This window comes from Anarhichas minor, unplaced genomic scaffold (genome assembly GCF_050575085.1).
Source record: "Anarhichas minor isolate MPS153535 unplaced genomic scaffold, ASM5057508v1 ptg000011l, whole genome shotgun sequence".
Classification (NCBI taxonomy): domain Eukaryota; kingdom Metazoa; phylum Chordata; class Actinopteri; order Perciformes; family Anarhichadidae; genus Anarhichas; species Anarhichas minor.
In genome coordinates this window covers 14,079,246-14,093,432 of record NW_027466457.1, presented here as the reverse complement: position 1 = coordinate 14,093,432, position 14,187 = coordinate 14,079,246, and the positions used below count along the sequence as shown (strand labels likewise).

Genomic DNA, 14,187 nt, shown 5'->3' with positions numbered 1-14,187 from the left:
CACGCAGCGACACCACATTGCACCCTGATCTGACACCGCAGGACCCTGTGATGTTTAATACGACCAAATCAAACCACCCGCTCCCACATTTAATTAAGCTGATATACCGCACTAATCCGGGTGATTAAAAGGGGCAACACCACATCTCTGAGCGGGAACAAATCAAATATACACCTTGGCCCTTGAACGTAATAAGGCGTTTAGCTCCAACTCACCTGGGGAACAGTTGTGTGAATACTGAGTATGCAGTTAATGTAACACAACCCCATCGGGGGGGAATTAGAATCTGAAGGTGGATGATTGGGTGGATTTAATGTCACATGTGAGCAGCGGTGATGATAGCAGCAGTTTGAGCCAGGCAGGAGTACCCACGTCGTGGCCGGGCCATCGATAACTAAACAACACTAATGCCAGGTCAGACTCCATGATATTATGAGCCCGATAACAGCAAAGACCGACAGACGTGGAGCGACAGGAACGAATAATGTGGAGAGTGTCATACCACCTAATTGCTTTAAAATTGCAGTTTACATACATACATCTGTTGAAAATGTCATCACCTAATCATTTTATCCTTTTAGAAATTTGTATAAAATGTAGTGGCATGTCTACTACACCTGCCACTACTCATGCTTCACTCATGATTCACCCAAGCTTTCCATCCGCAACTGCAAACCAAAGCATCTATTTACACCTCAAGCCCTCCGTTGAATTTTCAGCCTGTGAGCTGACACTCCAGAAACTGAGGAAGGACTCGCAGCTGTCACTGTTGTGCTCGTTACTGTGCAGCCGAGTAAGGCCGACATCACTCTCCAAATAATCTTGTGAATCACGGTGTGAGGAGAGGAAGACGGAGGCAGCAACAGAATTAGAAATACTTATTTTATTTTTTTTATGTGACTTTTAGATGGCGTACTGGAGTGGAGTACTAGAGCTAGCAAGGCTGGTTTGTGGGCTCTGTGTATCATCCATGATGTACATGTCTTATCCATGAAAATAACATGAACAGTCACCTTGCAGGAATCAACACTAACATAAATATTTGCCATGTTTTGGTTGAAACTGAAAACACTGACGCCATTTTTTGTCACCACCGCTGCCTGCTGTGTGCACGCGCGTAAACTCTCCAACGCACACGCAGCAGCGTCTGGTTCCAATTCTTTAACAGTGAAATCTAAATATCACTAATGCAACAAAGATTAAAAAGTATTTATTTTTGGGTCCACGTTTGCTAAGTTTTCTGTCTGTTTTCTGTGTTTATTATGTTAAAAAGATGTTGCCACTGATGGCAACCAAAGGCCAAGAATTGGTTGCAAATTTCTTGCAAATGTCAAGCTCTGCTTTGGAAACATTTGAGGTATTTAAGTGAATAGCCTATGAATGTAAAGTTAACGTAGCCCCAAACCAAGTTCTACTATCAAGATGTAATGAACAAACACTCAGCTGGCTCGGTCTGAGAAAACACAGCAGTGGTGAATTATGGGTTACAACCCAAATTTGAACCAACAGATTATTTCAGATAAGTAGTCTAAGTCTAAAACCCCAGAAAGACGTTAAAGTCTAAAGTTAAAACAATATTCAAACAAAATCTGCAAAAGAAAAACTAACTCAGAAATTCATACTTTCATCAGTGTTAGATTTGCATTTCTGGGGCCGGCCACTACGGCAACATTCATCACTTCACTGGAACTTGGCTTCAAAGACGTGAACACTTCTTCCCCCGCGAGGGACACGCAGATCTGCAGCAGCATTTATTACCCAAGATCCAAATGTGCCCATAAACTAAAAAGTTTCAGAACACAGCAGGCGGAGAAATGCAGGCACTAAAAATAATATCCATCCCTGCTTCTAATCTCAAGTTGCACATGTTCTTCTCTTTTAATCTACCAGATACGATGGCCTGCATGTATTTTTAGGAGCAACTGCTGCTGAAATATTAAAAGTTTGGACCTCTGTGGCTAAGCTGAGGTATACAATGGCACTTTATGCCTCATTAGGAGGTGGAATTCAGTCTGCCCACTGACACTGAGGAGAGTCAGTGTAGTTCTGCTCCGGCCCACGCTCCCCTCGCCGAGTCCACTGAGACCGACGCGAGACAGAGTTCCTTCTTGTTTGGAGCTGCCAACGTGGGCAGTGGAATACAAGCGCTGGAAATGTGTTTGGGTTGTCCCATTTGTCCTACTTAACTGTGTTCCTCCGCAGCAGATAGTTTCGGCACTTAACGCCTCGCTGCCGTGCCAAACATACTACACTGCTTCACAGAGTCACACATGAAAGTGCTATAACTGAGTGAGTAATGCTTTTGTGAGGCATATGCACCTTGCAATACACAGAACTTCCCAAATTCATCCTGAAAACTGTATTAATCAATATTTACATCAAAATGTACTTTAATGTGGTGACAAAAATCCCAGAGACATAACAACACAACAGTGGAGGTGTTGCACACTTACTGTGTGGTTAATATGTGAACTGCTGATAAACCCGCGCTGTGCTATCTGCCCAGTACCAAACAGCACACCCACAAAGTTACCAACAAGTGGGGAAGAATTTAGCTAAAGACCCAGAGATCTTTCTCAGAAATTGGTGGAAGTCCAACACAAAGCCGGATGAAAAGTAAATAGTGCACTTCAATTCTAAAGTATTTTATCGTAGTTTTATCACTTGTGTTCTTTAGTAATGCCAGATATGTAACAAACATACTTATATTACCAACCAAGTACTTTTGTTGCCTTAACCTTAACCAAGTACTTTTGTTGCCTTAACCTAACCAAGTACTTTTGTTATCTAAACCCAACCAAGTACTTTTGTTATCTAAACCTAACCAAGTACTTTTGTTGCCTTAACCTTAACCAAGTACTTTTGTTGCCTTAACCTAACCAAGTACTTTTGTTGCCTTAACCTAACCAAGTACTTTTGTTACCTAAACCTAACCAAGTACTTTTGTTGCCTTAACCTAACCAAGTACTTTTGTTGCCTTAACCTTAACCAAGTACTTTTGTTGCCTTAACCTAACCAAGTACTTTTGTTACCTAAACCTAACCAAGTACTTTTGTTGCCTTAACCTAACCAAGTACTTTTGTTATCTAAACCCAACCAAGTACTTTTGTTATCTAAACCCAACCAAGTACTTTTGTTGCCTTAACCTAACCAAGTACTTTTGTTATCTAAACCCAACCAAGTACTTTTGTTATCTAAACCTAACCAAGTACTTTTGTTGCCTTAACCTAACCAAGTACTTTTGTTACTTAAACCTAACCAAGTACTTTTGTTATCTAAACCTAACCAAGTACCTTTGTTGCCTTAACCTAACCTGGTGGGGGCTATGCTAAAAACATGAATTCCACTCATGTCAGCGCTGTTCAATACTGAGGAGTGGACACCACCAACTTTAAAAATGTCTCAGTAAAGTGAGGAGATGTGATGACGTCAGGCAGTGGGTGGGTTTGTCTGTGTGATCCAGTCGGGCATAAACGTGCTGGACTTGGCTTTCAAATGTCTATCTGCATATCCTGTAAAATAACACCAATCTGTCTTTGGGTTTTGATGGGAACCATATGGTGTGTAACCTGTATCTGGGCTTTTTTGTCCATGGACGGCACCGCCTCTTCATACATGTACAGTGGATGCTTTGATTACACACAAAGCTGCCTCAGATTAGGCCGGGATTAGAGCTGTGCTGCCCACACAGACTGAGCCTGCTGGGGCGTAATGTGAGACCTGAGAGACTGGCGAGCTCAATGGGGTTTCAGTGACAGACAGATGGAGAATGGGGAGCAGGCTGGTACCAACAATCCTACACATCCAGCTCTCTGGAGTGGAAGTCAGGGCTCGTTTCTGATAAACCCGCTACTTAAAACCTGCAGAGGCTGCAGACTCCATCTACATTAACAGTGTCTGGTAGATGAATAAGATAATTACAAGGAAAAATACAACACAACTCAGTCTAATTTCCCCTGAGTGCGACAACACATTATCATGCTAATATGAAGAATTAGTGCTTTATATCATAATGACGTATATAAATAGAAAGAGAGCTTCGTTCCTTCAAGCTAATGGCCTCTGGACGGGAAAAATGTGCATCCAGATAAATACTGACAACGAATACATTGTAATACACTAATTAAATACACTGGATCAGTATTGGTGCCATTTATGACCTTATTAAAAGTTGCAGGTGTTGCCCAGACATCAGGACTCGGTCAGTGTTATAAAATTGCATCAACATTTTATAATCCTTCGAACGTGAGTAAAATTCACATAATCTTTAGAAGAAAGCTTCATGAATGTTGGGTAATGTGAAGTTATAGCCTTACGTAATCTAACACATGATCCAATTGAGTTTCACAAGATAAAGTACACAGATTTTAAATGTATGAAAAAAAAAAAAAGAGGAAACATCAGGTCGTACCTCAGAATTAGCCAACAACGAGCAGCTTAAATAGGAGATGAAGCGGAGGATCAGTGCATCCCTAAAGCAAACTAAAGCCAGGCTGATACCAGAAGTAGCATTGAGCTATTAACAATACATCAGTCACTATTCATTCTAACATAAAACCATAACATGCACACAACCGATCCCTTAAATCAGTTTTTTTTATACTTGCAATAACAGATTTGTTGGCCACTTGGGGGCAGCAGAAACAAGCTGCGAGCACAACAAAGGCCTTTTTATACATCCAAGTCAGAAGTTCTTTAAAAAATAAAAAAGACCACATGATTTCTATTTCCAACATTTTACAGATTTCTATCAATCTAGAAAATAACACATTATATAAAATATGTCATCAGGTTAAAAGAATAGTCAAATGAAAATGTAAGTAATAAACAACAATGCTGTGTAAATTGCTGTGTCATTAATATGCTAACCTTGCATAGAATAATTAATAATTTGTTAATAGGGAGAACATATACTTTATGATATTGTCCTTTACCATCTTACCCAATATTTAATATTTGATGAATGTTCAATACCAACATTCTTCAGGAGTATATTGACTATAAAACATAAAGAAAGTTCCCCTGAAAAACTGGCAGAGGAGTTTGCAGTATTCTCAAATAAGAATATTTACATTTTTATCACCTCTGGATTTTGACAGCTGGACAGTAAGAGGATTTTATTTGATGAGATTTAAATGAGTAAATCTTACTGAAACTGCAAAAGTGAGGGCGACAAAAATAGGATTTTGAGTGACGGGCGACGTGCATCCCCCATTCCCAGTGGAAATTGCTCTTTTTTACCAATATATAATATTCTGCAATATAACACAGCAACGTGTGATCTCCTTCAGAATACAGTTCTAGAGGTTTGAATAGATAAGAATGTCTTTTGAGGGGAAACTGTATCTACCTTTAGGCCCACTCTCCTCATAAAAGACTTGTTTTCATCTCATCATTTATTGTTAACACTGGGTTATCTTTAACACACTTTTGTGCCATTAAGGCAAAGATTTACTAATATCTGGAAGTGAATGTAGTCTATCCAGTGCTGTTAAACAGTCCACAATACTGCAACTGTATGCGTTTAACACAACACATACTCGAGACGAGGACAACATTGATGGACAGATGTTGCTCTTGAGGCCCGTACAGAAACCCACACTTCCCCAACAAGTGCTCAACATCTCGTCTCCTCTCCGGTTCAGCCAGAATCAACAGAGGTGAGAGGCCTTTGAAGTCGGTGCCCTCCGAGAGTAAAAACACAGATTACACTCGCCGCCAACAGCTTTCTGGGCCGGATTTAGACACCAAACCTCCAGTGAACTCCAGAAAACAACTTTGCTTGTTTTTATTTCCTCCCACCATCTTTTTTTTTTTTACCACATCACCACCGCCACAAACAAACCTCAGTGTCGAAGAAACCACAGCCCTAACAGCTCTCTCTGTCTCTTTAGTGGCGGTGCAATCCTCATCCGAGTCTGCTGCCGTGACGGCCCGGCACTGTGTGACATAAGGGCGCCCTCCCTCAGAGTGACTTGTCGAGAATTCATTTTGTCAAAGTGTCAGACGCATCAAACAGCCAGCAGCAGCAGCAGCAGCAGCAGCCGAGTGTCAACACTCAGTAGGAGAAGAGCTGAGTGACAGATTCTACTGCAGAGGCTCAAGAGGGGATGCTGGGTCAGAAGCTTGTACTGTACTTGGACATTCTCTTTGCACATTTTCTATTTTAATGTTAAAGAAAATACAAGTGTGCAGTGCACCAGGGTGGTTAATCAACTTTAAGACGCATTTAATCTGATTTGTGGTTCATTTCAGCGTCTGAGATTAGTTTTATCTTCTTTGCCGGTACTGGAAGCCGTATGCAGAGGGATTTCCTGTTTCTTTGTCCCAAAATAATCTCTGCTCCAAACCCTCAATTGTCTTATTTTCCAGTTTACGCTGACTGGTAATGTGAAGTTGTTGGCACACTCTTTAATGCCAGGCTGAACGGCGCCAACATTTATACAGCTTCAGGCTATGTAGTCAGTTGTTTGCTTATTAAAAAACAATGCCATGTTTCTTGCCCAGAACACAAGAATATCTTTAAAAAAAACTCCCCTCTCAATCGCCGACTGCACTGCACTGTAATAAAGTTGATATTTTCTAGTTCACTCATTTTAATCTCACAAGACACTTTATGGAGCGTCTATGGGGACAGGGGCATTTTCTTGCTAAGTGTCAATTAAGTTTTAATGCTTCTGAACATATACGGTCGTCTCTTAGCTACTCACTCACATTAAAAGCTCTGAAACTATTACAGCGTCCTTCCTCTGTACAGTTATTACCTGCCGCACTCTCGTCACGCTTATTCCTGCTTTGGCTTCAGATAAAGTTGAAACACTAAAAGCTCATCTTCATTCTTTCACCGGCAAAGAATCCTTTTACGCAAATCTATTTAATTACTTTAACTAAAGATGACAAGGGGGCCACTGTAATAGATTTTCCTGCTGGCTTTCATTTCTCGGACACATTATTCAGTCCACGTTTAGAGATTAGCGAGCGGTCACAGCCACACACACACTTTGCCATCTCAATATTTGAGAAAGCTGATGCGTAGCTCTTACGGGGTCAATAGAGTGCTGCAGGAATGAGTCCGAAAACCTGCACATGAGTGAACGTCTTTATACGTCCGGTTCCATCTTGAAGTCAGTGGGTTTTGTGGATGAGTCTTGAGTTAGATGCCTGAAATAAGGTCTTTGGTTAACTCAAGCTCATGAGACGACTCAACGTCACCGCTCTGAGGACTTGTCTGCCTTTAGCTTAGTGGTGGTGACGTTAAGTCATGTGACCGTGGTCTAGTTAGCTTATAGCCTAAATGTTAGCGCTTTACTTCTGGCGCTTGCATTCACGCTTCAAAAAATCAGAAAAGTGGTGTTCTTATGTGACGATTATCTTGCTGAGCAAAACGTGAAAGTATCGTGAACTTGTTTTTGCCACAGAGCTTATTTTCTGCAATAATCAAAAAATTCCAATGGAAAAAGTTGAGGGAACCTCCCTGCACCAACCTTTTATGAGTTTTTGGAAGTTGCATTATGAAACGGCTGTGCCTATATATGTATAAGTGTATATGCGGCACTGTGTGTGTGTGTGTGTGTGTGTGTGTGTGTGTTCGTGTGTGTTCGTGCGTGTGTAGGTGTGTGTGTGTGTGTGTGTGTGTGTGTGTGTAGGGATGAGGCAAAGGCTTTCAGACAATCTGCTCCATTCACCCCCTGCTGGGCCACCTGCCCAAATCTATTTACATCCCTGAGCCGTTGTAAGGCTGACAGCAATGTACACACACACAAACACACACACACACACTCACTTGCAGTACAGAAAGTAAAACTCTCACTTGCAGGTTAAGTACACACAGGTACACACCTGTGTGGTGTCCGGGTAACTCGGCACATGCAGCGCTGCAGATGTGAGTCTGTGTCACTCTCTTGTATCTCTTCTTGTTCTCTCCGATGAATACGAATATGATGCGATGGATGACGCTACATTGATAAATATACTAACTAACTTATTTATCAAATCTTCATGACACTCAGTTAGCAGCCCTTCACACACACACAAATATAATCAATACTCTGAGGCAATCACACGCAGGCCCTCATCAGGCTTTGACGCTCACATCAAGCCTCCGCGGTCTACTGATGCCGCTGGCTTACGCCGGATTAGCGGACCAAACAACGGAGTCTGTTTGAGGACTTCCTCAAACAGCGGATGATTACCTCGTCATTTGAATGCAAACACATTGGATTAAGCGGAGGAATGAGGGGGCGGAGTTTAGCCGGGTCAATGGCGTGTCTGTTGACAGGTGAGGGAATCATTAACCGGAGCGGCCTCGGCAGAGTATCGCTGACCTTCCACAGAGTTCATAGAACGGGCTTCGTTATCGTGCCAATGCCTCTGTCTCTCTACTGTGATGTGTTATTTTTCAGTTTTGGGCCTTTTATTAATAAAAAAGCTATTTGTAACACATGAGCCGTCGTTTGACAGTTCAGTAGGAGGCTCATAAATAAAACCGTTAGAACACTTTATTATTTCATTGGAGTGACAAATGCAATATTGAAGCCTTATCACTTCCTCCAAGGAAAAACAAAGATCGTATTTCAGCTGTCCGCTTCCTCGTATCCTGCAAAATGTTCCCTTAGCACCTCAACTGTGAACCAAAAAGCATTTTCCCCTTTCTTGTCAGTGAGATGTCGGTGTTAACTTTAATATTTTACTTAGCACTCAATCTTCCAATAGGGAGGCATGTGCAGGTGAACAGACAATCCCGCAGGAGGACTGTAAATCCAAAAAGAGGATTAACAATCGAGATGAGAAGATGGGAAACGGGGCACAAGTGACATTGAAGCAACAAGGACGACGCTGGTCTGTTCACAAAAATAAGCACCGAGAAGGAAGATAAATAAAACTGTGAGTAGATCTCCTGCAGCCATCCAGTTTGTTTCTCCTGCATCTTAAGCACGTCGAACGTTGCATTTATGCAGCACAATGTCCAATTTGACTCGAGTACATGAGGTGATTGGGCAACAGGTGGAATATTCATCGTGTGAGTCAGAGTACTTCACCATAAGAGACCAGAGTGGGAGTGAATAGCAATGGTTAGTTTGTTTTGGAGCTCAGGGCTATTTCCTGGATTCCTATTCCCTCTCTCCCTCTCTCTCTCTCTGCCATGAGCTGGCTGATCTGACAGGTCATTGACCTGCCCACTGGTCTGAGGTATGACTCACTCATCAGCTAAATCCCTCTGCTGCCCCCCCCGTGCAGACCACCCCTACTGTTCCAGCCTCCTGCTGCTAGTGCACCAACATTGATAGATAATAGACCGTATAAAGGAAGTGGACGCCATCCATTCGGTTTGTGGACGATGGTTTTAAAGCCTTGAGTTTGCCATCTTGTTTTTTTTGGAACCAGAAGTGACACGAGAGGGTGAAGCTAAGTACAATTAACTTTATGAACTAAAAACATCCTGTGAAAGGCTTTAAGTTGAGATGAAAAAACAGACAACTCCCAGACCGGACAACACAGTTGTAGTGACTTGTCAATCACAAGGTCAATCACACTGCTTTATGGTCTGTTTGACTTTAAATGGACCATAATTTACTAAATGAACATCATGCTGTATTGAAGAAGACTTGAAACTAGAGATTGAGACCATAAACTCATGTTTACAATGTTTACTGAGGTAATAAATCAAGAGAGAAGTAGAGTAATTTTCCAGAGGAGTCGCCCCCTGCTGTCCGTCAGAAAGAATGCAAGTTTAAGGCACTTCCACACTGGCTTCACTTTTCAGAAACATAGGTTGCCACCTGGGATAAAGACATAATGCTATACACATAATACATAATATGAATAGCATTTATGACGCTATACATTTTTTTAAACATGTCCTCGGTATGCTCAACCCCACATACATTACTAGTAATGGTGAATCAGTATTCAGGTGGTTGAGCTCAGGCGGCCTTTAGAGGTTAGAGACTATTACAGTATCAGACAGAAAAAGCGGCGTAGGCAGGGGGTCTCTTCTGCCCTCAGGGAATGAGGATTGATGGTGCTCATTTGAGACTGGGTCACATCTGAAACCTTGTGATGAATGTAATGATGTCATTACTGCTGCGAGGTGTGTGGGGGGGGCAGAGACATAATGGAAGAGGACCAGCAGAATGTTATGCAATCTGTTTCAATCCAGTGTTTTTTAAGAGAGAAAAATCGAGCCGGTCACTTTGAAATACAGTATGGCGAATGAGCTCAACACCCTCACTGTAGGAGTGTTTTTTTTAGGTAACACGACCACAGCTTAGATCTTGAAAACAGCACTATTGTCTTTCACTATTGTCACACTGACCGGTATTACTGCCTATTCACTAACTTCTATTATTCTGCACAGGCAAAGCCAGCTTCCTGGTTCTGTTAAAGCAAATGCCAAACAAGCATTCCTGACAAACCAGTTTGGTCACAACCTCCGCTTATTTTACAATGAACAAGGATGCATTAAATCCGACTCAATGGACCAACAGTTGTCCCGAATGGCCATAACAATTTTCCGGAAAAACCCCCCCAAAAAAACAGCAGGCCAAGCATTGACCCCTGAGGGACACCACAGATTAAAGTGACTAGAATCGAAACTGGTACTTAAACTTAAGGAGACTCCAAACCTCAAAGCATGAAGTAAGCAGTAACAAGTAACACAGCGATGCCACTGCACGGCAAGCAGAAGCCAGAGTTTGGGTACTCGCTGGGGTTGTGATAGCGTACCTGCAGGGCGCATGGTAGAAGGGATATCCATGGTGAGGTATGTGATTGCAGTATCCAGACTGATTCCACATGGTGCCTCTCTCGTTCCACAGGGTGACAGTTCAAAAGTGCCGCCGCCGTTTCTGTCGGCGTTCTATTTCTAGTGCAGGGGAATCAGACGCGGGCTTGCTGGGAGACTCACATTAATCAGCGTCTCTTCTCTCTCCTCTCGAGTGGCTCCATGGGGAGGAAAGCGAGAGGGTGCGGTGCGTTGTGAGAGCAGGGATTACTGAGGAGATGAGGTGAGAAAATGAGCTGAGGGGGCTGTGCTGAAAAACAGAGAGTGGGTGATGTCAGGTGAGTCAAGTCTGGTGTGGTTCACACACCTGGAAATGAAGTCTGCTTCTGCCGCCTCGACAACACCAGGACTGCTCAGCGGAGTCTCAGACGACTGCCCCAGGTGAAGTCTGACATCACAGGCTACTCCTTTAATCCTGCCTCGAGCCAGTCATTTCCCCTCGCAGTCTCAGGTGTAATCAGGTAGAACAGATGTCTTTGGGGTTAACCTTGCTGAGACGTATCTTTTGCCTGATAAATCATGCGTAATATGTGTCTCAATTCGCACTTCCAGGGTTTTTTTTACGACCTCTCAGACGCCGATCTGCATCAGAAGGAGTCCAATGTAGGATTTCAGAGACCTCCGTTTCTCCAGCACTCCCTGACGCCACGCAGGATCTGTTTATGTCTTTTGCACGTGCAGCACATTCTCTCCAAAGTTCACAGGCGCCACAAATCCATCTCTTCTGGACATGAGCAGGTTAAAATCCACAGCCCCCTGCGTCCCTCCGCTGCATCTAGTCCGGCACAATCGCTTATTTCCCCAATCAGAGGCTTCTCACCGGCTCTCCACCCTCACGAAACAACAGCAGTGCACGACGCTGAATGACTGAGCATACTCACAGAAAGAGAGAGAGAGAGAGAGCAGGAGAGAGGGAAGGAGAGAGAGGGGGGGGGGGGGGAGTTGGCAGAGAGAGAGAGAGAGTGAAGTGAATGGATCAGTAGTGAGAGGGCAAGAGAACGAGGAAGAGGTAAACAGAGCGGAGCTGCATTCCTTTTCCCGCCTCGTGCTCATCCGGCAGGATACACACTGCTGAGAGGACGAGAGAGAGAGAGAGTCAAAATGTGTGTGTCTGAGTGTGTGTAAGAGTGAGAGAGAGAGGGAGGGAGGAGGGTAAAGAGACAATGTGAGGAAAGACGGAGAGACCGTGACGTGTTTACATGCACACAAAAAATGTGACTCCGGTGTAATTTAAGAGCTGAATGAGACTCTGGCAGAGCTCATGTAAACACCTTTACCTCACCTCACCAGGCTAATTATGATTGTAGTCAACTGTGGTTGTGAAGTCACAGTGAAGTATGTAGAATACTACATTAGAATAATGTACGTTTTGTAAACGGAGGCCAGAAAGAATATGTATACACTTTAATTGTATTTTTTCCAGGTACTTTATGAACAATTTGTGCAGGTGCAGGGCTGACTTGGAGCATGTTGAATCTATCTTAATAACTAATGTTATGATAGTTGGGTATTGTTCTTTAAAGCTTGTGCCGATATTATACCTGAGTTTCTATACGTATTATGGTTTTTTTCAATGCCTTACTTTGAAATTTATAGAAACATATTTCCCATAAAACATATTTTTTACATTTAACAAAAAATTGTTCTCAGATGTTAAATATTGTCTTAACACCAGCAGCCGTCCGAGAACTTTTAAATGAAGAAATATCAAATCAAATAATAAATGAAGACCAGATCCACTCCTTACATTCTTACCTTTCACAATAAAAGCCCTAGACGTACACAGTCCACTGCATTACCATTAACCAGAGGGAACTCAAACCCGCTCAGCGCATTTCACTAAAAGGAAAATCAATAATCTGTCTGTGCGACTCTTTTCAAACCTTTTACTGAAAAAGTGTTGCATGAAATACTGAAAGTATTTTGCATTTTCGTGTTTATTAATTGTCACACCTTTCGGTTTTCTAAAGGCCTTTAATTCATAGTATTTACAACAGTCACATTATTGAATGTATGTAAACACAGGCCTTCTGGAAATGGTTGAAAGATTTTAAGACTGAGGGGATACAAGTGAGAAAGGTACAGAAAGCACTGATTGGATGAGAAGCCAGACAGAGAAGAATAGAAAGAGGTGAGCCAACAGCAGACGGTGTTAGTGAACAGCAGAACACACTCCGACTCAAACCTCCCAACCGACACATGAAGCCTGCAGGTGAGAGGTCAGGAACAGAGATGTGTGCCCCCCCCCCCCAGAGAGGAGGACTACTCCGGTGCCCTGCTAAGCAGAGCACAGCCGTGACCCCGCTGCAAGGACGGCGCTGCACCTGGGGAAAGGCTGGCGACACAAAACACCGGCTGGCGAAATGACAGCTTCACTCACGTCGGGTCAGAGTCCAGACGCGTAATCTGATGTTAAAAAAAAAAGAGAGTTCCCACAGGGAGGTAGTGCCTCAAACCATGCTGCCACTGGATTAGTTCATGAGTATTTGTTTTCTTTCTGTATTCACTAAAGCGATTTTCACCTCGTGACCCTGATAATTTAATGATTAAAGGGGTTAATTGGTTATCGGATAATATATGGGGAAGGGAATGAGCACTAGCTGGGCTTTTTCTCCCTTCAGAGCGTGCGTTTACTCATTCTTTCGTGACATCTTACGCCCCGTTATGACACTCTTTCTATCATCTTGCATCACTGTCCCGTGTGAAGTGAAAGTCCCTCAGCCTGATGACGGAAGACGCTCATTTCCCCGAGCCTGTGGCGTTCACATCGTCAAAGTTTCCAATCAGCCGCCGAGAAACGTCAACACCCAGACAACGTTTGGTCACATTTGTTCACGGCGTTCATCGCCCGACTAAACAAACTTTCCTCCTCATCAAAAAGCACTCTGATAAGCAGTACGCAGTTCAAAATGTAATCAATTGAAAACGGATTGACTGGCGAGGTCGGTGGCATTTGGAGCTTTCTCATGGAGATATTTCACAGTAACTCAAACCAGACAGAAGTTGAAGTGACAAAGAGCGGGATGAGCTTACATCATGCCGATCAGTTTATTAACGTCACAAGCAATTAACAGGAAGGACCACAACAAGCCAGAGCCCCCTTACAGAGAGGCTTCTGACCTGGAGGGTCGTGAGATGACGAAGAGAGAATCAAAGCTTTTATTCTAGCTTTCTTTGACTAAAGCTCATTGTTGTGAACTGCTTCACAGCTCATTGACGTGTGAGCAACAAGACATCGCTTCTAGAGCGGAGACGATGTTTGATTAGTTGATTGACAAAGTTACTCAGCCACTAAATTGATAATCAACTAATTGTTTCACTTGTTTTTAAAGCAAAAATCTGTTCTTTGGTTCTCGCTTCTCAAATGTGAGGATGTGCTGCTTTCTCATATATGACAGTGAACG

The 14,187-nt window shown here is 42.9% G+C and overlaps 1 protein-coding gene and 1 long non-coding RNA gene across 3 annotated transcripts in view; one reads left to right on the top strand and one right to left on the bottom strand.

The window, feature by feature from the left end:
* LOC142947761 (pleckstrin homology domain-containing family A member 7-like) overlaps positions 1-14,187 on the bottom strand; it is a 120,940-nt gene that overhangs the window by 79,018 nt on the left and 27,735 nt on the right. The gene's annotated exons all lie outside the window — the stretch shown is intronic.
* LOC142947760 (uncharacterized) lies at positions 2,523-6,733 on the top strand. Its single transcript, XR_012953415.1, has 2 exons — positions 2,523-2,616; positions 5,895-6,733. It is a non-coding gene; the product is annotated as an uncharacterized LOC142947760 (long non-coding RNA).